The 27348-nt window shown below is 37.4% G+C and overlaps 1 long non-coding RNA gene and 1 pseudogene across 1 annotated transcript; one reads left to right on the top strand and one right to left on the bottom strand.

Moving 5' to 3' along the window:
- The window catches only part of LOC111098517, an 81390-nt pseudogene extending 65574 nt beyond the window's left edge, over positions 1-15816 (top strand).
- LOC119864203 lies at positions 807-27348 on the bottom strand. Its single transcript, XR_005368529.1, has 3 exons — positions 27242-27348; positions 23925-23964; positions 807-885 (listed from the first exon to the last, which is right to left on the bottom strand). It is a non-coding gene; the product is annotated as an uncharacterized LOC119864203 (long non-coding RNA).

Below are 27348 nucleotides of genomic sequence, written 5' to 3' on the forward strand. Positions count from 1 at the left end.
AAGAACAATGTATAAGGTAATTGGCAAAAAAAAAAAAAAAAAAAAAAAAAAAGGACAATGTGGATTCTTCCCTGAAACCAGCACACCCTAATTTCTCCGCCCCACCTTGGATTTTCTTTCCACAATCTAAATGCTATTATGTTCTTTATTTTTTAAAACTGCTTCTGGCTAAGATCAGCAGTGGTGGTTTAGGAAGTGTGATCCCATGGGCAGCAGCAGCACCTCACCTGGGAACATGTTAGAAATATACATTCCTATATCCCACCTCAGGCCTACTTAATCAGAATTCTGTGAGTGAGGCCCAGCAATCTGTGTTTTAAAGAGTCATCCAGGTGATTCCCATGCACGGTAAAGTACAGCACTACTCACCTGCAGGACGCAGTGATGACTCCTTAGAATATCACAGGAGGCCTTTTAGGTCTGTTCCTAACCTACTTCACAAGCCATGGTCAACCTTTGCCCTGGCCTGCAACCCTATCTGGACACTCAACACAAGGGCATTGCAGACATGCAGAATTTTCAGTCTCCTAACCACACCGAACTCTTTAATAAATGCTCGTGATCACGTCACTCTGTGTGATAACTCCCCACTTTTCAAGTCCACCCTCAACATCTGGTTATGGCCAGCACTTACTCTCTCCTATGGTCCCAAAGCCCTGTGCTTACTCTGCTAATAGAATAATTATCACAATGAATTAAACGCTCTGAATATATGTCTGTCTAGGTTAAGGACAGGATCTTACTGCATTCAACTCAGAATACTTACCCACACGGGAGATTCAGGACACTGAGCTGAATCTGTTCAGCTCACTGTTCTGCTGACCAGCTGGTGTCCTCGGCCACATGACCTGGCCCTCTGCTGCCCTGTCTTGATGATTTCTGCATCTGTAAAGTAAGGGGACAGATTAAGAAATCCCCAGGGTGTCTGACATTAGAAATCTGCATTTCTAACCAGCATCCAGGTGATTAGTATGCATGAAGTTTGAGAACCACTATTGATGGCCACGGTACCTATAAACTTTAAATGTATTTAGGACAATTTTATCTTCCTTTACTGCTGTCACTACATTCCCGTGACAGGACAACTGGGTGGCTCAGAGTTTGAGCCACATGAGCCACATGGGCTCCATGCAGGGAACCTGCTTCTCCCTCTGCCTATGTCTCTGCCTCTCTCTCTTTCTGTGTCTCTCATGAATAAATAAATAAAATCTTAAAATAATATAAAATAAATAAAATAAAATAAATAAATAAAATAAAATAAATAAATAAAATAAAATAAAATAAAATAAAATAAATTCCCGTGGCACCAGCGCACCATAGAGTAAGCCAGCCCAGGGGTCCTCACAACCATCAGCTGAGAACTCACCTGCATGAAACCGTCTCCTGTTTTGGTCTTTGGAGGCCTGGCAAAGAGCTTAGCTGGAAGCTCCTTAAAGTTATCAGTAACTTGGAGAAACCACTGAAGTCAGGCCCAGGCACAAAGCGAGGAATTAAAAACTAAGAATAAATATGTGGGACACATTTCTGTTTGTTTGACTAACTAAATTAAAGAAATGATTTAATAAATCAATAATCATATATTCAAATAATCAAAGTAGTTCCCAGTGGAAGATAAAAGGGCATAGCCTCTCCAGCCCCGGTAGCTCACGAGTGTCACGGTGTAGAGATTTTGTAAAGCGATAAACACCCAGGAATGTGTATATATGGACTATCGACGTGTTCTTTTCCTTATCAGCAAACGTCTGCCTCAGTGGCAGAGACAGACCACCCACAGTACCTCGAAGCTGCAGTTTGCTACCAGCAATGATTTGGTTAAGCTTTGATTAAACCTAGGAATGTAAAGCACGGAAAGGTCTGGAACCCGACACAACCCTTTGACACCACGCTGTCTGTCATTAATGATCATGCACCATTAGATGTTCAGCTTTGAAAATGAAATTAGACGACTCCAGTTTTCAGCCCTAACCCTGCTGTGTTTGGAGACTTCCTGATTTACTGCTTCGCCTTTTAACTATTTTCAGGCGATTGGGAGTTGGGGGCAGGGTAAAGAGTCCAGGGATCAAGTGAGTACAAACAAGGCATCTCAACTACCATCAGGGGAAGCGACTTTCTGCTCAGATAAGTCACCAGGTCAAAAGAGCTTTATTCCCACGTTGAATTAATCTTCCTTTTCTTTTTTCTTTTCTTTTTTTTTTTTTTTTTTTCTTTTTTCAAGCTAGGTGTAAGAATTTCCTTGCTGGGACATCATGCAAGAAATATTCAGTATCCTTTTTCACTTCCTTTTAAAAACAACAGCAATAATGTTAGAGTTCCCTGGGGTCCCTCCTATATGTCTCAAAGGTTCTTTTCCTTTTAACAATATATGAGTGTATCTGAAGGCTCCAGATCTCATCCCACATATAGTGTGGTGTTCAGAGCAGGGTCCGAAATATGTATAAAGCTTGTTGGGTGAACAAATGACCACATTTGCCTCTCAGTTCAATAGCTGTGGTTTGCACATAAAAGCAAATTTTAGACAACAGTAAAATTACAGGCAGTTGACCCAGACCTCTTCCTGCTAACAGCTGACTTGTTATTCTTAGGTTCACTTTTTTTGGCTCCTGAGTCTATGGCTACCCACTCCCTGCACCCCTCCACCCACCACAGCTTTTTGACTAATTAGACTTGGGAATCTCTCTCAGCCCTAGGTTTGGCGGACTCCTGGGATTTCAGTGTCAAGGGATTCCTACTTCCATCTCCACCTAGTGGAATGCTTCAGGAAGGCCTAAAATTCAACTCCTCCATTCCCTGAGATGAGAGAGATTTGGGCATAATCCATCTAGCTAGGGGAGAGGGGCTAGAGCAAACTTTATTTTCTTTGGATCCTTCTCATATATAGAGATGGTTTAACAGAATTCAATCATTTTTATTCTGCTCACTGATGTGATTACATTGTTGTCACTGCCATACAAAGACTTTTCAAGTATAATATAACCTCCATAAAATTTGTTCCAGGTAAAGAGATAGGACATTACCATTCTAGCTACTCCATCAGCGCTGCTTCAGGAATTAGGAGGCTATTAGTAAATCAGCCAACCACGGCACTGAGAAATTTTATTTTAGTTATCAAACAGCCATATCATTTACCATGAAACAGATGCTGTTTTATGTACTTCGTATTAGTTTATTTAATTTTCAAAACAACATAAGAGGCAGGTACTATTATTAGCTCTATTTTAAAATGTGGAAAGGGAGACGACACAGGGAGCTAAGTGACTTACCCAAGGTCACTCAGGTAATGAATGGCAGAGCTGGGATTTGAATCTAGCCAACTCCAGGTACAAGACCTGTGCTTCTAGCCATTTACTATGTTGACTGGTCACCTACGGTCTGGTATTTCATGAAGAAACTTAAGTTGTAGATAAATGATCATTTAATGATATCATTAAATATAATTAATCATAAAAACAGGATAAATAGTTTTACTAAAATAATAAGAGAAAAAAAGAATCTCTCATTATTTGAGGATATAGTCCTTGTTCTGATATGTATTATACCAATAGTTTTGATATTCATATTAAAATGAGATTACTGATATTTTTACTATGATATATATTCATTATAACCTCAGTATTTGTTCCTTTTTTGTTTCTCATACATAAAAAATATATCTAACATAAAATTTCTCATTTTCAAGTGGAAAATTCAGTAGCACTAGTTACCTTCACAATGTGTGCAACCATCACTACCATCTCTAAAATTTTTCATTGCACCAAACAGATACTCTTATACCTGTTCTGCAGTAATTTTCCATTACTCCTTCTGTAACTTTTTTTTTTCTAAGATTTTATTCACTCATTCATGATAGACACACACAGAGAGAGAGGCAGAGACAGGCAGAGGGAGAAGCAGGCTCCATGCAGGGAGCCTGATGTGGGATTCGATCCTCGGACCCCAGGAACATGCCCTGGGTCAAAGGCAGGCGCTAAACCACTGAGCCTCTGAGGGATCCCCTGTAACTTTTAATATACTATCCATCTCTCTATGAAAGTACCCATTCTAGATATTTCATGTAAGTGGAATCCTTTTGTGTCCTTTTGTGTCTGGCTTATTTCACTCAGCATAATATTTTCAAAGTTCATCTACAATGTAGCAGAACCTTATTCCTTCTGTGTCAAAAATATTCCATTGTATGGATATACCACTTTTTGTCTATCCATTCATCGATTGATGACCACTTGGAATGTGTTGGCCATTTTTTGGCTGTTGTGAATAAAGCCTCAGTAAACACTAATGTACATGTTTCTGCTGGACTCCTGTTTTTAATTCTTTTGGAATTGCTAAATCATACGGTGGTTCTGCTTAGTGTTTTGAGGAACTGCCAACTGTTTTCAATATCGGCTGCACAATTTTACATCCTCATCAGCAACATAAAAGGGTGCCAATCTCTCTCTCAGCAACACTGGTTATTTGCTGGATTTTACTCATTATAGTCTCCTAGTAGGTGTGAAGTGCTATTTCATTGTGTTTTTGATTTGCATTTCCCTAATGACTAATGATGTTGAAATCTTTTGGCATGCTTATTGGTCATTTATAGATTTACGTATCTTTTTTCAAGAAATGTCTAAGTCCTTTGTATGTTTTTTAATTGCATTGTTTATATTTCTATTGTTGAGTTGTATGAGTTCTTTATACAATCTGGATATTAAACTGTGTCTATCCTTACACCAGATCACACTGTTTTTATTGCTGTAGAAAATGACATCTATCTAAGTATATTCTAATCAACCATTATAAGATTTGGTCAGCATCTTTGTATAGGTAGATCATTTGTATTTCATAAAACAGCTTAATTAGCTAAAGCTGATTTCTCTAAACATGTAATTCCAATATTAGAGAATTGAATCTCACTAATATCCAGTTGCCTTTTCATTCTGGCAAACTGAAGATTTTGAAGGTCATATGACTAGTTCTGGCCAACAGACACTGAGCAGACCTGATGGGTGTCACTTCTAGGCTAAACATAAAAGAGTAGCTATGAGATTTTATGGTTCTCTTCTGTTTTGGCAACCAGTGAAATGGTGGGTTGTAGATAGGGGCAGCTATATGGAGCCCAGCCTGTCCCTGAGTGACTATGTGGAGCAGAGACCCTCTCACACCGGTACCCCACCTTAGGTGGCCTGTAATAGACAAGTAGCATGTGTGACAAATCACTTTTTGGTGTGATAAGCCACAGGGATTTGGAGGGATGTTTGTTAAAATAGCACAGTATTCTCAGAGTATGGTCCCTGGACCAAGAGCATCAGCTTCATCAAGGAACTTATTAGAAATACAAATTCTCAAGTCCCCCTCCAGAATACTCTGTCCAGATCTTGGAGGGGGAGCAGCAATCTACTAAAATATCTCCAGGATATTCTCATGCAAGTTAAAGTTTGAATACCACCGCAGTAGCATAATCTAGCCTATCCTATCTTATAGTTGGTGATGGTTTTTTTTTTTTTAACTTGTTGAATAATTAAGTACAGTCTGTGTATAGGAAATGGTAAAAGTAAAACTGTGACTACACATTTTTCATCATGATCATCTTTACCATTCCTATTGCTACTACCTTACTTAGGGTGTATTGAGTTTAGCTGCAGAATAGGATATGTGAAGAGCAGTTATGGGAAAGAAGATGGTGAATAAAGCTTTGGACCACGCCAGAATGATGTGTGCACAATCACTCTGTTCTTCAGCTCCTCGGTACTTTTTGATTGGAGTAATTGCAGAAACATCCTAACTCTCTCTTCTGTGTTTAGTATTTCTCTACTCTAGTCCCCCTACATTAAGTTTGCATTAATCTTTAAGAAATTCAGTTTTGATTACATCATTATTCTTTTTAACAACTTGATTGTGATTTAGTTCATATCTAGGAATTTGGATTTAAGGGAGGGTTTCCACCATTACTAGAACTGATAATAATTGTTCACTGTGGTTAAACTGCTTGCATGAGGAATATGGATTATGCTCAACTCCTGCTATCCTTTAGGGATACTGAAATTTTCATCCATGCTAGGCAGAGCGCCTAGGTGACCAGCTCCAGTAAAAACCTGAGTCTCTGATGACCTTCCCTGCTAAACATCTTTCCACATGTGTTATCATAGCATGGGCTAGAGGAATTATGGATCTGTGTGACTCTGCTGGGAAAGGACTCTTGGAAATTTGCACCTGCTTTCCTCTGCATCTCACCTCATTCACCTTTTGTTTTGCTGATTTAGTTCATTACCTTGTGCTGAACTATAAATCATAGCCTTGAGTACAACTGTATGCTAGGTCTGTTGAGTTGTCCTAGTGAATTGTGTAACTGAGGGTAGTTTTGAGGGTCCCCAATGTATCCTCCAAATGTTAGCTTCCACTAATTTCTAAGTGATTGCTCTACTGTTTTTGAGAATGCCCTCAGGCATAAATTGCTCCACAGTTTCATCCAACTTCTTGGCCTCACCTGCCTGGAGTAGAGCTCTCATTACACTGATCAGGGAAAGGAGTGGAACTAGGTTATGATTAAGCTGTCATAGACTCTCACCATTTTTAATAAGAGCTAGTAGATTTTCCTGAATAAATATTTCCCCATTTAAAATTTCCAGAGCCAAGTGGTTGCTTTTAAATTATTATTTATAACTTTTATAATTTTCATAATTTAAATGGTTACTTAACTAGGGAAGTATTCCCTGAACTCCTTAACACCATCATGCTGGAAGTCCTATTTCTGATCATATCATTATTACATACCAAATTGTCAAAGACTCCCTATTTCCTACCACAATAAAATCTATATTCCATAGCTTGATTTCAAGGCCCTGCATAAGTTGGACCCATAGGGTATCACTATAACCACGAGAGAACGAGTCTCACGTTCTTCAAGCATATCTCATGCTGTTTGCTCTGTCAAAACTTTCATCTCCTTTCATACCATAACATATATTCACATTCTTCATCATGTCAATATAAATACCTCTTTCTGTATTCTTTGCTAATTTTCCAACTTATAGTTGCCTTTCTCTAAATAATGTGTTAGAATTTAGAGACACCAATCACTTTATCTTTTTCTAATTGTGGACAAATATTAATAGAAGCTATCATTCACTGCAGAGAGCACAACACCTGCCACATACTAGGCCCTTTGGAAATATTTCTTGTTCCATGAGCAAATGGCTGAATGAGAACAAATTATGGCTGAAAGAATGTCAAAAGTTAGGACTTCACCATTTAAAGAGCACTTGTCCCAGCAGCAAAGTCAGCTGAGGTTATCGTCATTACTCCCATGAGGAAATTAGGGCTTTGGAGTTTAAGATTCTTACCTAAGATCATACTGAGGTACTAAGTAGCCATTGCACATCTGAGTTCATAGCCTGCTCTTTAAGAACCAAATTCTTTCTATAATGAAAGGGATCAGGAAAAGAAAGTGCCTTCTACCCTGAGCCTACTCATTTTTCAATTAAAAAGGAGTAAGGGCAGTTTAACAATAAGGAGAAAAAGATAAAGGAACCCCTTTCTGACATTTTTGCTTACATATCTAAAATGTAAACTTAAGATTTCAGTAATGAATGTTGGTTATATAATAGATAGTAACAAAGTAGGTCTATTCTGCACAAAAATGCTCTGTGCTAACCTAACCACATGGCCATTTTATTACAGTGACTATGTTGTTTTGAAAAATAACTCATTCCACTGGAGATGAAAGATAAGTGACTGCAGAATGTGGAGCAAAAAGGGGAACTTTTGTTGTATGTATGAGCAAGGCAAAGGTTAGACAAGAGTGGCCTGAAGAAAAGGGTTTTAGAAGGAAGTAACTCCTGGGTGATGGTACATGTTATTTAAAATGACATTTGCACATTTTTAAAGTCACTGAATCACCTGTGTCGCCATTCTTTCACAGCTTCTTTACTGACAAAAAAGTCCCATTTAATTGATGCTCAACAGATTTTGTTCACAACCACACTTGGCACTGTGTCAGATTCCTCCACTTAGACAAGAAATTATCAACAGAAGGACTTTTTTTTTTTTTTTTTGTAGATTTGGTTAAGAAGTTGAGGAATATATCTTTATCCAGCATGCTGGAGAGGCAGAACCAATATCATAACACAGTATCCTCTACCACAAATCCTGAAACTTGAGCATCCTTTGGCCCCCTTTAAAATGGGCATAATATTGTTATGGATGTGTTGCCCTAAAGTTTGAAAAAAATCACGGGAATATTTCTAGCAAAATGTCTGGCATATTATTTACTCAAGAGATTTCTTCTTTCTCTTTTTTAAAAGATTTATTTGAGAGAGAGAGAGAGAGAGAGAACAAGGAAAGCAAGGGGATGAGGAGGAGCAGAGGAATAAGGAGAGGAAGAGAATTTCAAGCATATTCCACACTGAGCGTGGAGCCCAAGCCAGCTGATTCCACAACCCTGAGATCTTGACCTGAGCAAAAATCAAGAGTCTACTGCCCAACCGACTGAAACACTCAGGTGTTCCTCAAGAGGATTTTTCTTGCCTGCCTTGACTTTTCACCACTATTGCACTCTAGATGAGGTCCCAGATCCCCTGGTTGGTTTTACCAAACATATGCAAAATATAAAAACATATGCAAAAAATTGTTGATGATGCAATACATTAAGGGGGTTTGAATTTCCCCATTATTCGCTTATTTTAATCATGCCGTTATAGTGGTGGTGGGAGTGGGTGAGTAGCAAAGGAAACTTGAAATAGTGTATTTATAGGAGTTCATAAAAATAATAGATGTATTATTATCCTATGTACTAATCCTATGTACTTTCCAATTTGAAAAATATTTTCATGTATGTAGTCTCACTTCATTCTCCCCAAGCATGCTGATGTAGATGTGCCTATCTTCATTTTACAGATGAAGAGACTGAAGTTCAGAGAGGACCAATGATATAGTGTTACTTTTAGAGGACCTCAAAAAGTGTTAGAATGAAAACATTCACATGAGTGACCACATTTTCTATGGAGGAGAAAGAAATGGTCATCTTATAACGCCCCGTAGAAAGAAAGATTGCAATAGATAGGTAGTTATAGATTAGGAGTGAGGTGTCATAGATCTATTTATGCGTGGGGGTGATGAACAAAATTTATTTTGGGATTGTACTTGCAGTTATCTAACTTCTCACATCTGGTATAAGGTATCTTTTTGAAAATAATTTTCATACTCCCTTTCTTCTTATTTCTGTAGAATTTCCGATGAATATACATCACATTTTATAGTGAAAACATTTATGCTTTTAGTTATCATATTTATCTTTATAAAAAGCACTTATTGAGTAACAACAAAGAATTGGGAGTGGAATGTAAAAACTATTTTATTGATCATTTCCTCATTTTTACTTCACTTTTAATGAATAGGTAAAAGAGTCCAAAGAATAGGTTGAAATGCCATTTTTGTCAATATATCTTTATTCATTTTCTCTTAACTTTAAATCCCTCTAAATATTTTGGCTTCATGTTGTATTATTTTAAAATCCTATGCCTTTCATTCCTTTCTCTAACTATAGTTTGATGAAGACCAATACTTATGTGGCTTGTTTCCAGTTAAACCAGAGGTGTAAAATACTAAATACATAATTTTAGGAACCTATTTACTTTCAAAATGTAAAAAAGATTTCAAAAGAAAATACTAAAGAACCAAAATAGATGAGTTCCAGAAAATAAATAAACAACTTAGGCATACTTGAGTTTTGGAGAAATAAAATAAAATAATGTATTTTGGATTATAGTCTCCTATACTATTAATTGAATTATTTGGATGAAATGTTTTCTGCACATTGTATATTATTATTATTATTTAATTAGCATAAAACAGATAATTTTAGATTGCCTGGCTATAGACAAAGGAGATTTAACATAAACATAATAGAGAGTTTTATTCCTCCCTGGAAATATATATTAAATTGTATTTGAGATTCATTTTAGAGAAAATTTAAATCTTGATTTGTAGTCTGATTCTTGCTAAGAGATTGAAATCCTTTTTAAAAAATTGTTATCTCTGATAACATTGCCCAGAACACTTGCTGAAGATAAACACAATGGAATCAACACTGTAATATGATATTTCCTCATGGAATACCAAGCTTATCCCTCGTGGGACACAAAACCCATAATCAACTGGCAGGGTTATGAAGGTCTTTCTTACACACTAGATTGATCTGATAATCCATACCATGTTTGGACATATTTTATGCATTACAACTTATATTCTTCTGCTTCTATGGCAACTGACGGCTTTGTAAACTTTTGGAACACTAGGGAAAGAAACATATTGGCAGAATGCTTAGGTTTTCATTTTTTCCATAAGATAGAAAAAGCAAGATACTCAACAACTAACTGTGATGATGTGACAAGAGATTATTTAATTATTCTTGACATGCTCCTATGCAGCCAAGAAGTAATCTTAACTTTGTTAAAGGCCTGCATTGATTTAAAAACAAACTCAAATACAAAAATTTATTTTTCTTATTTAATGAAATAATAGATTTTTCAGCCCAACAGCACACATGTGAAGCATATATACTATTTTGGTACAGCCATGGAAATGAAACATTTCAATTTTGAGTATCCAAATGGATTTGAGTTCTCAGCCATTGTGTTTTTAAAGATAGAAAGTTAATTGGATATTTAAAATCTCAAGTTTCTTAAATCTATTTTACATGAGAAAATTTAGTTAAATATTTGCAGTTTTTGGATAAAATGTTTTAGTTTTCTTAATTGTTTAATGATTTCCATTGAGATGGGTCAGGGTTTGGTAAAAACTATGGCCTATGAGCCAAAGCCAACCTATTGATCTTTTTGTATGTCTTATGATCTAAGAATGATATTTGCATTCTTAAATGGTTGAGAAAAATTTAAAGAAAAATATTTCATAACATGAAAATCATCTAAAATTTACATTTTAGTGTTCAAAAGTAAAGTTTTATTAGAACATAGTTATCTCCATTCATTTATGTATAGTCTATGGCTTCTTTTGTGCTATAGTAGCAGAATTGAGTACTTGGAATAGAGATCAGATGGCCCACATTGCTAAAATATTCATTATCTGGCTCTTTATAGAATAAGTTTGCTGGCCCAGGGATTCTTACCTCTAAATCCCAGACAGCTACTAAAATGCACACATAATCTCACACACACACACACACACACACACACACACACACACAATGCATCCTAAGTGTGTGCCCTATGAAAATGTTTTCATTCCAAACACTTGGATTTGTGGGAACTATCATTTCATATTTTTAATGTTCTTTTTAAGTCTAAAAATTGTTAGGAAAACCATCTATCTTTACCATCCAATTGTGATAGTCAAAAAAACCTAGACAACATTTTGTGCAAATATAAATCCCACAGATTAAATGTACTTAAATCCTGGAGTCATAAATTGATTGGACTGCTTTAGGAGGCATCCATATTCTCCTTCCTTATTCCCCACCATTGGATTGAAATACTGACATAGTCACTATTAGGACATTTGTTGTCTACACGGTTATTCAGAGTGCTCTGTCAGATTATTACTGAAAAATCATGGAAACTAGAGTTGTTTTTTAAAAATATTTATTTATTTATTTTTTTCATGAGAGAGAGAGAGTCAGAGACACAGACAGAGGGAGAAGCAGGCTCCATGCTGGCAGCCCAACGCGGGACTCGATCCCGGGACCCCAGGATCACACTCTGGGCCAAAGGCAGGCGCTGAACCACTGAGCCATCCAGGGATTCCCTAGAGTTGTTTTTAACAATCTGTATTGTCTTGACTAGAAAGCCAATTTTATCTTACTTAACAGTCTCACAGAAAATTGACATCATAACTGTATGATATGATAGGACGCATCCAACATATTTTACAGTGTTCTCTATTTTCCAGAGAAAGAGAGCTCAAATAAAGATAGCTTTCAGACTGTGAAGAGTTCTGGGGAGGGCATAGCTTGTGGGGGAGGTACAAAGAAGAAGCCAAAGGATTTAGGCTTCTTGACCTTTGTGCCTTTCAGCTGGAGTAGTTTTGCTTTTATTTTCTGATATTTTAGGTCCTATTTGAGGATTTACAGTGCTTCAACTCTTGCAGATGCAGTGGCTTTATACTGTGTCAACACAGCCTGACTAGAACTACATTTTCCAGACTCTCCTCCCCTGTATTCAGATTAGGGCTGGCCACAAGAGAAGTTTGCCGTAGAGTATCATCATACTCTGAGGTTCAGCGGAGAGACCAACACATACACATTGTCGCTGATCTGCCAAATTATTTTGTTCACATGAGACAACAACTGGTCCCACAGCTCCTTCAGCTTGCCCATGTCCTTGGCTAGTCATGATGCAACTCTGCTGTGGTGACGTGGGGTATCTTCTTCTATAGGTCATCCACATCATCACAGGTTGAGAGGGTAAGATGAAGAGGAAGAGGTGAGTTCCAGTTTGACCTCATGGGTCCCTGTTGTTCTTGAGAGCCTATTAGTTCATCTCTCCCTGCTTCATGTTTAAGATTCTTCCCAGATGCTGATTCTGCTGACCTAGTACCATTTTGGGCCCAACTTCCAGACATAGATGCAACCGCCTTCTATAGACTGCCTCATGGCTCACATCTTGATATTTGGTATGATACTGAAAACAAGTCCCTTACTCCACCTCACTCAAAGAAGTTCGCTCTTTGGAACCATAATAGGTATACTGAAAGTGTCTGAAAGCTTCTCATTATCCATACACATTGTTTCAAAAGTCAAGAAACTGCAGCCAAGAAAACCAGCAGCAGTGGGAGTCATTGTCATCATAGTGGTAGTAATGTTAGTAGTAGTAAACATGGACCAGTGCTTACTTAGTGAATACTAGAACCCCTCAACCCTGATCCTCATTGTAACCTTAACCTAATCCTCATTATAGCCCTGTGAGTTAGGGGTACTGTTTTTCCCATTTTAAAGGCAAGAAAAACCAAAACACAGAGAATGTCAATTTAAGGCATGAGGTCAAAGATATTTAATAGCGGAGTTGGAATTTGAATCAAAGCAGTTTGACTCCTTCAAAATTTATCTTTGATGGTAGAATTTTATAAAAATGTAATGAAGAAGAATTTTTTTCCAGCTCTATGTTTTCCTAGGCAATTGCTTAAATAATTTGCAAATATTGAATACTTAACATAGGGCCTGTTCTAGCAAGCAAGACAAATACAGTTCCTGCCCAGAGGGAGCCAATATGTATTTTGCTATCCCTGCATTTGTGAAATGAGAATTGTGCTACTGTTGGAGGCCACCTCTCTCACTCTCTATCTCTGCATGTAGTTATATTTCATTTCATTCAAAACATAAATATATTAGAGGGGATTTGAGGAAAAGCATAGGCATTTAGATCAAATGTATGAAATAGCAAGAAATAATAAAAACTGTAGTTTCCAAAATATTTAAAATAGAATTTATGCTCTTAAAAGTGTAATCATGTGACATGAAAATTACAAAACACATACTTTGGGAAGAGAATTATGTAAGTCCCTTCTCTAATTCACAAATGAATAGGTCAAAAATGTACTGGAGCCAACCATATGTCATGAATAAGCTACAGTGGTAGGAAGCCTTCAGACACTTAGACTGTTTGGAGAACCCCAGTAATGCTCACGCTGGAGATTCTTGGTAACTTGTATAATTGACTATAAACTAGAGTCAATAGTAATCCTGGCTGTACTGTGAACTTCTGTGATTCAATAATTGTCTTTTCAGAAAGCTCAAGCTTCTGTGACAAGTTCCAAGTTTTTAAATTGTCTCCATAAATGTGCCTTTCTTTGCTTGTGAAGAAGGACTTAGGGCGAAGGCATATCAAGTCACAACGAGCATTTCCGCCTAGCATGTCAAGTGGGTGGCCATCCCTCTGGGGACCAGTGTTGGAAAAAGGCATCTAGCCAGGATGGGGCCACTCCTGGATTCTGGCTATATTTCCTTCTTTGCTTCAGAGATGGTTCTGATAAAACCGTTATCTTTTTCTCACAAATAAATCATCAGAAGCTCATAGTCAATGTGTCTAGGGGCGTGAACTCTGGTCACAAGTGTGTTAATCTATTGAATTCTGCTAAACCATTTCTTTTTGTGACACAGGACATTCTTAACTTACAAAATATCACCATTTAGGTTGGCATGGTAACTTCTCTTTTGAGACCCTTTGTTTTCAGGCCTCATTTATAGACTTACAAAGAGTCACCACATCTTTGTCAGTCTTTATCAATTTGTTTATTCAGAATCGTATCTTTTTTTAAAAAAGATTTTATTTATTTATTCATGAGAGACAGAGAGAGAAAGAGGCAAAGACACAGGCAGAGGGAGAAGCAGGCTCTCTGCAGGAGCCCTATGTGGGACTCAATCCCGGACCCCGGGATCACAACCTGAGTCAAAGGCAGATGCTCAATGGCTGAACCAGCCAGGCATCCCCAGAATCGTATCTTGAAAAGGTTTTGCAAAATGTTGAGACTGTCTCAGGCACGGTGTTTGTTTGCTTGGCTCTATAGCTCTCTGTGGCCTGAATGCTCAGTTCTTTTTGTCTTCTCTTTGCTGGATGAGCTCTGCTGACACAGAGGATGCTTCGTTCTCCTCCTTTGGATGGGAGGTGTTTCACTTCCACTCGTGCATGAGGCAAGTGGAGCCAGAGTCGAGACCAGAGGCGGAACTCGGGATCTGACAAGATGTCTGGGCTGCCCTGCAGGATTATCAAGGAGACCCAGCATTTGCTGGCAGAACCAGTTCCTGGCATTAAAGCAGAACCAGATGAGAGCGACGCCTGTTATTTTCATGTAGTCATTGCTGGCCCCCAGGATTCCCTCTTCGAGGGAAGGACTTTTACACTTGAACTATTCCTTCCAGAAGAATACCCGGTGGCAGCCCCTAAAGTACGTTTCACAACCAAAATTTATCATCCTAATGTAGACTAGTTGGGAAGAATATGTTTAGGTATTTTGAAAGATAAGTGGTCCCCAGCACTGCAGGTCCACACAGTTCTGCTATCGATCCAGGCTTTGTTAAGTGCTCCCAATCCAGATGATCCGTTAGCAAATGATGTAGCGGAGCAGTGGAAGACCAACAAAGCCCAAGTCATAGAAACAGCGAGAGCATGGACTAGGCTATATGCCATGAATAATATCTAAAATCCATCCGATCATCAGGTGTGCATCACTTCTCCTGTTCTGCCAAGACTTCTTCCTTTTTTGTTTGTATTTAATGGGCACAGTCTTAGAAACATTACAGAATAAAAGCCCAGACATCTTCAGTCCTTTGGTGATTAAATGCACCCTAGAAAATCTATGTCTTGTCCTGATTCACTGTTGTAAAGCATGAGCAGAGGTTAGAAGTACCATCTGGATTGTTGTGAAACGTTTAAAAGCAGTGGCCCCTCTGCTTTTGTTCATTTTCCCCATCATGGTTTAAGTATAAAGCACTGTGAATGGGTAGTTGTCAGGGTTAGCTGCAGGGGTGTGGGTGTTTTTCTTTATTATTTTTTTGAGGGGGAGAGGTAGTTTTATTTTAATTTTATGGACTCCTTTCCCCCTTTTTATGTGATCTAATTGCATCGGTTAAAAGCAGCTAACCAGTTCTTTAGAATATGCTCTCTAGCCAAGCCTAACTTTATTTAGACGCTGTAGAGGGACAAGCTTTATTGTTTGAACCAAAATGGGAACATTAAACACACATCACAGCCCTCACTAATAACATTGTGACTTTGCTGTCAAGTGTAGAATCCTTCCTTCAAGAAAAAGCTTGTGACCATTTTTTATGGCTTGTCTGGAAACTTCTGTAAATCTTATGTTTTAGTAAAATATTTTCTGTTATTCTAAAAAAAAGTAGATGGGTGGGGTTTCTCACTTCTTAGTGTTAGTGTTGAAAACTAGCTCCCCTGTTGCATCGCACCATGTAAAGATTTTGATGTAACACTATTATAGTTAGGTCAGGGGCACTTCTGCTAAGCAACTTCACACCCACTATCATGTGGGATTAGGGATTTGGGGACCTGCTTATCTGCATTTAACTCCCATGGCTGTTGAAGGCATTAGAAACAATAGGATAAGCTAAAATATGGTTCACAACACATCCGTGAGCCTCATGATATTGGTTGTGCTTTAGATAACATATTTTACAATATGTGACTTTTTTTTACATGTGTTCTAGGGAGCATGAGACTTCTGTTTTTTTTGTTTTATTTTTTTAAAGATTTTATTTATTTATTCATGAGAGACACACACACACACACACACAGAGAGGCAGAGACAAGGCAGAGGGAGAAGCAGGCTCCATGCAGGGAGCCTGACATGGGACTCGATCCTGGGTCTCCAGGATCATGCCCTGGGCTGAAGGCAGTAAACCGCTGGGCCACCCGGGCTGCCCTGTTGGAGACTTTTGAATAAGAGTTCGATGAGAAAAGAGTTTTGCTTCTGGGAAAATGCCACACGGTATAATTACCTCATGGCAAATTACAACTATGCTTGCATATTAAAGGCAAGTAATTCTGCAATAAATATACCTATTTATTTTTTTCCCAGTATTTCTGGTATTAATTTGGACACAGAGTTCCTTATTTTTGTCGAATCCCTTTTTCATCTGGAAGGTGACATTGACTGAAAAGCAAAGTGCAGAACCACATTATTGATTGTGCTCACATGAAAAATGAAAATGGACATCTGTTTATACCTCAAAATGTAAGGACAGGAAGGGTCGATGAGGCAATGTAACATAGATTCATGCCCTCATTTCATATCAGGATTTAAAAAAGGGGCAGCTTTGACGTGGATGGAACTGGAGGGTATTATGCTGAGTGAAATAAGTCAATTGGAGAAGGACAAACATTATATGGTCTCATTCATTTGGGGAATATAAAAAATAGTGAAAGGGAATAAAGGGGAAAGGAGAAAAAATGAGTGGGAAATATCAGAAAGGGAGACACAACATGAGAGACTCGTAACTCTGGGAAACGAACTAGGGGTGGTGGAAGGGGAGGAGGGCGGGGGATGGGGGTGACTGGGTGACGGGCACTGAGCAGGACACTTGATGGGATGAGCACTGGGTGTTATTCTGTATGTTGACAAATTGAACACCAATAAAAAATAAATATATTAAAAAAATAAAAAAGGGGCAGCTATCGAAAGTCTTTGCAGACCTCAAAGACTCACAGACTACTTGCGTGGGAAGGATAGGATAAAACATTTCATGGAGTGATGCAGTAAGACTGCTCTGAGGATCCTTCTGGGAATCCTTGATGCATCTGAAGGAAACTGCTGGGTCTCTTCAGTAACTGCTTCTCCCCCTCTGCCAGCCACAAGCAAGACTGTACTTCATGGTCCTCTCACTGTTTGCTGGGCAGTGTGACCAGTTCTCCCATGGAAATGTAAGAAGTGACACCTCTCACTTCCTGGTAAAGGAGAATAAAGACTATGCAATTATCTAGTCTGCTTCTTCCCCTGTCCTCACAAGGAGTCCATGAACTTTTGGAGATAAAGCCATGAGATGGAACAGTCTCTTTTAACTTGGATCCCTGTGTAACCCGGTGGAGCTTAATCCATTTTTCCACATCTCATCACCTATCTTAGACATATAGCACAGGCAAGAAATTTTCGTTGACTAAAGTGACTGAGAATTTGAGATTGCTTGTTACTGCAGCCATAAATAAACCTTCCTTGAGTGTGTGTGTCTGTGAGTGTGTGTGTGAGTGTGTGTGTGTGTGTGTGTGTTGTGGGGGTATAGCAGTCCAGGCCTCCCCACTTGGTTTACTCCCTCTTTAAATCTCCTACCCCTCCCAACTACAATCAGAGAGGATATATGTTGATCTGTTTACTAGGATTTTTTAAAAAGATTTTATTTATTTATTCATGAAAGACAGAGAGAGGCAGAGACATAGGCAGAGGGAGAAGCAGGCTCCCTGTAGGGAGCCTGATGTGGGACTCGATCCCAGGACCACGGGACCATACCCTGAGCCAACCACTGAGCCCAGGCATCCCTGTTTACTAGGCTTCTAAAATGTATTTCCTTGGAGAGTCTGTGTAGCTCAGTCAGTTACATGTCTGCCTTCAGCTCAGGGCATGATCCCAGGGTCCTAGGATCAAGCCCTGTGTTGAGCTCCCTGCTCAGTGGGGAGCCTGCTTCTCCCTCTCCCTCTGCCTCTCCTCCCTGTTTATACTCTCTTTCTCTCTCAAATACATAAATAAAATCTTTTAAAAAGAAATAAATAAAAATTGTACTTTTAAAAAGAACTTAATTGTTAAAAATATCAAAAGTCAGTGTTAAATATCTCTATTTTGTATTTAAGAATACTGAAGAACCACTGAAGTGAACAACTTAGTAAAATTACTTTCAGCAGTGGAACTCAGATTCTTGTCTTTCAGCTTATTTTAAGTTTGTTTTATTTTCTTGCAGCATAAAGTTGGGAGTTAACAATTGAAAAATTAAAACTAACACAGAACAATAGAAGAATAAAAATCATATCTATAGGCTCACCACCCAAAGACAGGCACTCTTAATTCTCATGTAGTTCTTTATGATCTTTTAAATTAATATATAGTAGCAATAATCATCTGTGTTTATTGAGTCCTCCCAGATGTCAGACACCCGGCAGTTATGGGCCAGGCTGTTGGAGTCTGTCTGGTAAGCATCCATACTCCTACATCTTTCATTTGTGTGACCTTGCTCAACCCTCTGTACATCAGATTCCTCGTCTTTAAAATGAGGATTTTACTATGGTTTTATGAAGATTAATTTTAAAATATATGTAAAATATTAATAGTTGGAAGAATGCCTGAATTATTGTAAGCACTCAATAAATGTTAGCAGTTTTACTTTTCATTTTTCCCCAGTTAATGCTCAGACCAAGCCTATGCAATAGGTATGACTATTCTTCTTTTATAGATAATGTAAGGAAAGACTAGGGGAGTCAGTAATTTCCCACAGTCACACAGCCAACAGGCAGTAAAAACTTATTTCAGAATCTGTTCTCCTAATTATTATAATATATAAAAAATGCCATTTTATGCATCATTAACTAGTTAATAACTAGTTAATATTCTGTTTTCTGATCTTTTATTATTATAAATAACATTGAATACAGCGAGTGTTGCTGTGAATAAAAAATCTTTTATTAAAAGTTTTTGTGTGTTTTTATAATTGTTTCTTAAGATAGACTACCAGCAATGATACAAATTAGCAAAAAAATATGGTGTCTTTAAATTCTTGATTCATACTCCTAAGTATTGTCTAAAATTGTTTTTTTAGGGCAGCCTTGGTGGCTCAGAGGTTTAGCACCTGCCTTTGGTCCAGGGCGTGATTCTGGAGACCCAGGATCAAGTCCCACGTCAGGCTTCCTGCATGGAGCCTGCTTCTGTCTCTGTCTCTGTCTCTGTCTCTGTCTCTCTCTCTGTGTGTCTGTGTGGCTCAAGAATAAATAAATAAAATCTTAAAAAAATAAAAATAAAATAAAATCGTTTTTTTACTAAGCCTACCAATTCTAAATAAGGGCGTGCTATTAGAAAAAAAAATGCTGTCCAGATTTCAAAGGAGAGGTGAAGGTGGTTAATTACATAGGTTAAGAAAAAAGGGATCTCATTTTAATTTGCAGTTTTGCAATGTGCATAATTCATCCAGTAATATTTTTTACCATGATATTTTATAGGATGAGGTGCTTCAAATTGAAGTATTATGTGGCAGTGAGCCATTCTTCCATTGAAGCAGACATTTAAAGCCATGTTTCTCCATAGTTTTGTCCTCCGCCATCTCCTCACTGCACAGTCACTCAAGGGGAAGTCATCCTCAGCTGAGACTTTAACATTGCTATCTTGCGGATATCCCCATTTCCAAGACTCCAGACTTTCAGAGCAGTACCAAACATCTGCACATGCTCTGTAAATCCCAGCTGTCTAATCCCTGTGCACCTTGAACTCAGATTGTCCAATGTCTCATTCATCTCCTTACCTCCAGACCAGTTCTTTTGATTCTTTTCTGTATGTGGTGATTTGGTGATAGGAAAAACCATCTATCGGATTGCTCAAACCTGAAGTTAGTTTTTTTCTTGACTTTTCTAGTTCTCCTCACACTCCTAGGCATATGGGTTCTGGGCTCCTAAATATCCCTCAAGTCTATCCCTTCTCTGCACCCCGACTGCCACTGCAGCATGTATCATCATCTCTTGACTGGACTCAATAAACTCCGGTCTCCCTGCCTTCTATCTAGTTCCCACTCCATTCAATCTTTGCACCACTTCCAAAATGACATAATGTCCATCCTACTACACCACCTCCCATTTAAAAATTAATGAGTTATCTACTTTGCTTATGTGATGATATCTAATTTTCATAATCTGAAAGGGGGATGCCCATTTCCAGGATCACATTTTGCTCCCTCTCCAATCCTCTACCCTTCTCCCACATGCTTTATGCTAGAACAATAGTTCTGAAGTCTGGTTGTACCTTAGAATCACTTTACAAGCTTTAAACAAAGACCAATGCCAAGACCCCATGCTCAGATCCTGTGATTTAATTGAGTTCAGAAGAAACCTGGACATAAGTATTTTTTAAAAACTTATTAAGAGATTGTAATTTATTGCTAGAATGAGACCCAATTCTTCTTGCCAAATTAAACTATTGTAATTACCCCCAATTTGCTTTTTCTATCTTGCTTTACTGGAAGGGATGGCCTTGTTCATTATTTCAATCTTGCAAACATCTGTTCTTTTAGTACTTGGTTGAACTTAGTTGTGTCACTAAGATGGAAGAGAGACTCGGAGTGACTCTCCCCTGCCCTCACATATCTGTCACATCTCCTTCATATTTTTTCTCTCGTGAACACTGACATTTTATCACTTATTGAAGTGCTATGCAAATAAAACTTCAAGCCAGTCACTTGTGACCAGATTGTCCCAGGCAGCTATTCCAAAGCCACTGGTTCAACCGTTACAACTTCAGTGTAATCTTTTCTCTCCTTGGGTAGACTGGACTGCCTCTTCCTATAGGTGGATATGGCACCTTGCATTCAGGTAGCTCTTTGGTCACTCTTGTTGCTCTCTATACAGTAACTCCTCATTTGCATGTTTCTAGAGCCACTGGATGCTACAGAATTCTAAGGTAGCAACAGTAGAAGCATCTTAGTCATCTTTGCATCTCTACAGTCTGGCATAGTATCTGCCTTTATAATAGAGACTCAGTAAGTGCTTATCCAGTGAAAAATTTGATAACCACCCCCAGCTGCTACCAGTCAACTACTTAGGTAGGTGAAGCTCTGCAAATCCCTTGGGGACTTAGGTAGGTGAAGAATCAAGTCATAGGAAATAACTCTCTGACCTCTTGAATCTTGGCATACCTACCAAGTTCACCTTAGGGTTGTGTTGTATTTCTATTATTAATCATTATTTTCAAATCTTTTCAGTGTATCTGGAAAAAATCCTTTCCATGTGTTAGCGAAATTGTTTCAACTCAAAACTTTGATTTCTGCTTCTGGAGTATGGACTATATGCTTACTCCATTCCTTTTGCTATTCAGAAGTTTTGGATTTATAATAAGTTCAGGATGTACATCTCTCCAGTTTCTTTATATCTATATAAATCAAATTAACGAAAAGCCATTATTTACTGTGTATTTAGTAAAGCTTATAGTCTTTAAACTGCGATAGCCAGAAAAGTCCAATTTATTTCTGCCTTTCTTTTTTTTTTATTTCTGCCTTTCTTAAGAGAAAATATGATCCTTAATTGTAGTTAGCTTGTAGAAATGTTTCTTTATTCTATAATTTGAACATGACTGTAAATGTCTGAGTTTGTTGGTTGACAATCCTTATATTTGACCCTGTGCACTTTGATAAAGCCCCATCAAGTAACAATTTTGGGTTGGGGCTTAATAAAAACAATAGTAATGGCACCACCACCACTACTACTAGTATATTTAATGCCTACTATGGACCAGTAAATGAGCTATGTGCATGTCATACATTGTGTTATTTAATACTTACTATTGAAGTTCAAAGAAGTGATTTCTCAGTGTCACATACCTACTAAGCCATGGAGTTGGTACTGCATGAACAAACAACACAAAGCTTGGCTCTCTAAAAGTTTGCCAGATATATGACTAATGCATAGAAATATGGTGCTGCATCACTTTTAGCTGTGGGTGTAAGCTGCTGAATTCACCCAAGACGTGGCTCCACAGAGTTCTCAAAGCCACCTCTCCCTCAACCCCTTGAGTCACTAAATGCAAGAAGGAGCCTGAGCTTTTTTCACCACAGATATTTTCAACCAAAATATTTTCTGGTGTTTTTGTACATATCATTTGCATAATATGAAATAAGATGATAAAGAGATTTTTTTTAATGACATGATATAAATCATTGTATTTAGTAAACTTGACCTTTGTATCTTTGCATTCTGAGAAAGGTTATCTATCAACTAAGAACATAGAGAGTTTGTGCTTATCAACTAAGGACTGTGTTTGTTGAAACCTCACCCTAAAGGCAGAACATAGAGTGTAGAGAAAATTTTAGATTCAGAACTAGTTGCCTTGAAATTAATTATACTTTTAGATTTTTTATATTAGTTAATGTATTAATTAGTTAAAATAGTATTAATGTGGATTATCTTATTTCCACATGGATGCCTGTTCTATCGTGTTCATGTGAACTTCTGTTTTAGGGTGTTCAAGAAAAATCATTATTGACTAACATTTTTAAGAAAAATTAAGTTTCTGAGAGTCAATTATTTTTGCAAAATAAGCAATCACTCTTTGATAGTCACATATTTGGTGGCATTTACTTGCTTTAGCAAATAAAATGTCATAAATTATGCTAACACTGAAAAGTTGTACATGATTAGTGATATTCTGAAGACTGGGGGCAAGTCTGAAAACACCATGTACGGACTTCTAGAATGGGCTTTATTTTCATTAAAAATGGACTCATTCTCCCAGGAGAAATCATTTAATAGCACTCTGTACACAAGGAGATGAAATGCTTTTCATTTATCAAAAAGTTTTCCCCCAAGACAGCTTGGTTTCTGTAACTAGTATAATAATTATTCTTTTGTTTAAATTTTACACTATCAAAAAACTGAACCACATTTCCCAAGGACGAGTAATTTGTTTGATAAAGATGTTAGTGAAGGATTGTTCTCTCTTCTCCTACTTTCCATCTCTCCTTTCTGCTCTTTTTTGGCGGAAGGGGTCTAGTTTCTGAAATTCTCATTGAGTGCATACAGTCTATGAACATCTACAATTGTATGTAAGTTCAGTGTGTACCTGAAATGATGCTTACCATCTTACAGCCTAAGCTTATAATTTAAAAGAAAATTTAAATTCATCCCATACCAACAACAATAAGAGCAACAACAAGAAGTAATTGTATTTTGGCAATACAGTATCAGCATATCCTTTATCTGTGTTATTAAACAACTTCGAATCATTCCTTGTCTTATGGTACTCCCTCCCTCTAAATTAAACACACATGAAAGACACCTGGTTTTGAATTCTGAAATGCAATGCAAACCAGATGGGTTTTATTGCAAATGTGGTCCTCGACTCCTATGCTGAAGTGGGAAGTTGATTTTTAAAAAATGACATCTACAAATACACACTTAAAGGGCAGCTTTTGTTGGTTAGATGTTAGGGCTTTGGGGGTTTTGGCCCATTCCAAGAAGTTGTTCCAAAGAGTATATGGCCTCCTACATTGGAAAATAAGAAAATATAGCTCCTATTGAGACATAACATTTAAAAGTACAAAAATAAGGTATTATTTCTTAAATTTTGAGACAGCATCACTGCTTTAGCATAATAATTCAAATTATACAGTGGCAGGGAAATTTTGATCTTAACTTTTTTTCAAAATAATGAAATACTTAAAATATTCTAAATTAAAATATAGACTTATTTGTAAGTGTCTACTTTGTGCCAATGCCTGGGTATATGATGGTAAACAACCAAGGTTTGGTTCTTACCTTCACACAGCTTAGTCTTGTGAAATTAACTTGTTCATTCCTTAAAAACAAATAAACAAATCAAGAATCAATTGGTGAAAGACAGGAGAACTAACACATATCAAATACTAACTCTGTACCAGTGCTGAGCTAGAATTTTTCGTTCTTATCTGAACTTCCCAGTAACTCTGTGAGGTAGTTACTATGATCCTTATTTTATAGACTGGAAAACTGAGGCTCAGGGAGGTGAAGTAACTTGCTTACATTCACACAACTAGTGACTTAGTAAATGGCAGAGTGAACACTTGAATCCAAGTCTGATTCCATTGTTTGACATCTCTTCTGAGTTTAGTGCCTTCTTTGCTTTTTGATTCAGCAGGTCCCCTTGACCTTTCCTCTGTGCCACTAAATGATTTAAATTAATTGAAAGAAATAATATGCCATAGTTTACAAAATATCAGAGTGAAAATGTGGAAACCAGCACTCCCATCATTGTCACTGGTCACTAGAACTTTGATATTTCTTTTCCTTGGCTCTCTTCAGACAAGGGAGAAATGTACCCAACAGATTTTTAAACTAAAAGTCCATATGCATAGGACAAACTGGGTTTTTGTCTTTTAAATTTAGAAAAAAGAGCCAATATTTTTTTTCTTTATTTATTTATGATAGTCACACAGAGAGAGAGAGAGAGAGAGAGAGGGGCAGAGACACAGGCAGAGGGAGAAGCAGGCTCCATGCACCAGGAGCCCGACGTGGGACTCGATCCCGGGTCTCCAGGATCACGCCCCGGGCCAAAGGCAGGCGCCAAACCGCTGCGCCACCCAGGGATCCCAAGAGCCAATATTTAACTATTTCATTTTAATTGTTTTGATTCAGTGGTACAGCCAGGCCGAGGTCTTTGCTGGGTTAGATGTAACATCGAGAAAGCTGGTTTACACTCATTTCTACTTTTTCCTCCAGAGAGATACCCTTAATGGAAGCTCAACAACTTCCAGGCCAACTAAGACATGAGTTAAAGCTCTTTTTTTCTCATATACTTTCTGAATTCTCTCTCTGTAAAGCCTACTTGCCAAGTGTCTTCTAAGTTTTCTTTTGAATATTTGTAATGATAAGAATTCAGTATCTTTTGAAAGAGTTCATTCCATCTTTGTTTAGTTCTAATAATCAGGTTATGTTTTCTCAAAATATGATAATGCACGTGTAGTTCCCAGGTACAGAACAGATTTAATTAATATTCTGGATGACAATTAAAAATCTATTCCATATAAGACATATCTGATTTATCTTTCTGTGTGTCAGCTATTCACATTGAGAGCTAACTAAAAATAACTATCATGGTCTCTATTACTTCTTTTAAATATCCCCAATTTCTTTATCTGCTCCTGGAATAACAGAACTTTGAATTTCTTCACTTGAAACAAAGATGGTACCAGAACTAAGCCCCATAATCCTAGTGTAATTTTACCAAGTAAATAGTATAGCAATCCTAAACCTTTTCCCCTTATTGTAATATAGTCACTAAATTTCTATAAATAAGGTTTAAGTTCATGTTAGTTTATTTTGGAAGTTGTTTCTTAATTTTGGCCGAAATGGAGTTTACTCTCAACTCAAATCCTGTGCTTTTTTAACTTATGCCGTGTTTCAGTTCACAGCATTACCTTCAATGCTGCTTTTTGGATGTTTACTGTCTAATTTTACTTCCTTCTTATATTATTGTCGTTTCTCCCTACTTGCTTTACATTTAAAAATTTTTATTTTAGCCTTCTCTACTTTTATTATGATAGCCCTTAATGTAAATTTGTGGTCTCTCCAAAGTTTGCACATTTTTATCTATCATTGATTGGTTCTGTAAGCTTCTCAGCCACTTCAAATCTTCAAAATTTGCCTCTACCGTATTTTCCGAATGTCTTTTCTGATTCTCCAATATGACACGTTAGGCTACTTAATTACATCTTCTGTGTCTCATTGCCTCTATTTTATACTCGTGTTGTGTTCTATTCTGAGTATTTTATTCAGGTCTGTACTTATTGAGATTTTTTTTCCCCTTGAGTTTGTATATGGACATATCTAGAGGTTTTCTAGTGGTTTACCAATATTTGTACTGTTTTGATCTGATAACTCCACTTTTAAAGGCTCATGTAAGTTCAGATAGATTTGGGTGTAAGAATCTTTATTTATTTATTTATATTTATTTGTACATTATGTACAAAAAAACCTGAATTTCAATCCATGGGAAATTAGTAAGTAGATACTACCTAACGGAATAGTTTGTCATGCAATTGCTAACACAAGTGTGTGTGTGTATTTTTTTCCTTTCCTTTTTTTCCCTTTCTTTTCTTTCTTTCTTTCTTTCTTTCGGGAGGGTTTAGGGGCGGGGGAGGAGGGTTTTGCTTAGCTTGAGTGCTTTTTAGTCTTTGTTCGCTCTCTCTTTCTTCTTTCTTTCTTTCTTTCTTTCTTTCTTTCTTTCTTTCTTTCTTTCTTCTTTCTCTTTCCTCCTTCCTTCTATAGATATAAATATATATTTCTATTTATATACATTTGTGGGTATATAACATATCAAGCACTCTGCCAAGAATATTTACTTCTTTTAGACAAATTTGAAATGTGAAAATATTGACATATTCATTCCTTCTGTTTCAGAAAATCACCATCATCTTTCCTGTGTATCAAAATTGTTTGGGATTACTGAACTATAAAATTCATATCTCAATCTTTTCCTGAATCTTTTAAGCATCTCCTTTCATTATGTCAAAGTACAAAAGCATTCTTGACTTATTTTTGCCTTCTTGACAGTCATCAACATTAAGAGATAAGTCTAGGAGAAGAGATTAACTTGAATTAAGAAGAATTGCTGCTACAAGCTATATAAAGTCTTTGGTTTGAGTCTTTCTTTCCAGGTCACACTTCCTCAATGTATCATCAAGAGCTCAAGTTAAAGATAAAATCTAGGCTGAATTTTGCCAAATCTGAAGAAAGAAGTGAAACTGCTTGCTAGGAAATAAGTTTCTGTAGAGATTAAGCTTGATTTCCCCTTGAGTGATGCTGCATTTGAGTATATTTCTCTTGAGGAAGAGTTGAGAAGGTGAAAAGTGCATTAGTTACTGGACACTTTCAGTTCTGTAGTATCTTTTCCAAAGGTCTCCAAGCCTTGTGGGATACTCCTGAAAGCCCTTGGAAGACCATCCAGAAGCTTCACACCTCCTAAGTTTTTCTATTAAATTCCTGGAGCACAACAGGACCATTGTTTTGCTGCCATTATTTTGATTCTATCCATTCCTAGATACTATGCAGGATGTCAGTTTGGAACTACACATTTTTGTGTTATTATAACTTGTTACCTTTGGCTTCACTTCTGCTCCCCCTCCACACTCCATGCAGATTAATCATTTCACTTGCTCCAGTTGCATCTGACTGTTTTGGAAAGCTTGATGTGAGGATATTGTCC

The sequence above is a fragment of the Canis lupus genome, chromosome 13 (assembly GCF_011100685.1).
Source record: "Canis lupus familiaris isolate Mischka breed German Shepherd chromosome 13, alternate assembly UU_Cfam_GSD_1.0, whole genome shotgun sequence".
Classification (NCBI taxonomy): Eukaryota; Metazoa; Chordata; class Mammalia; order Carnivora; family Canidae; genus Canis; species Canis lupus.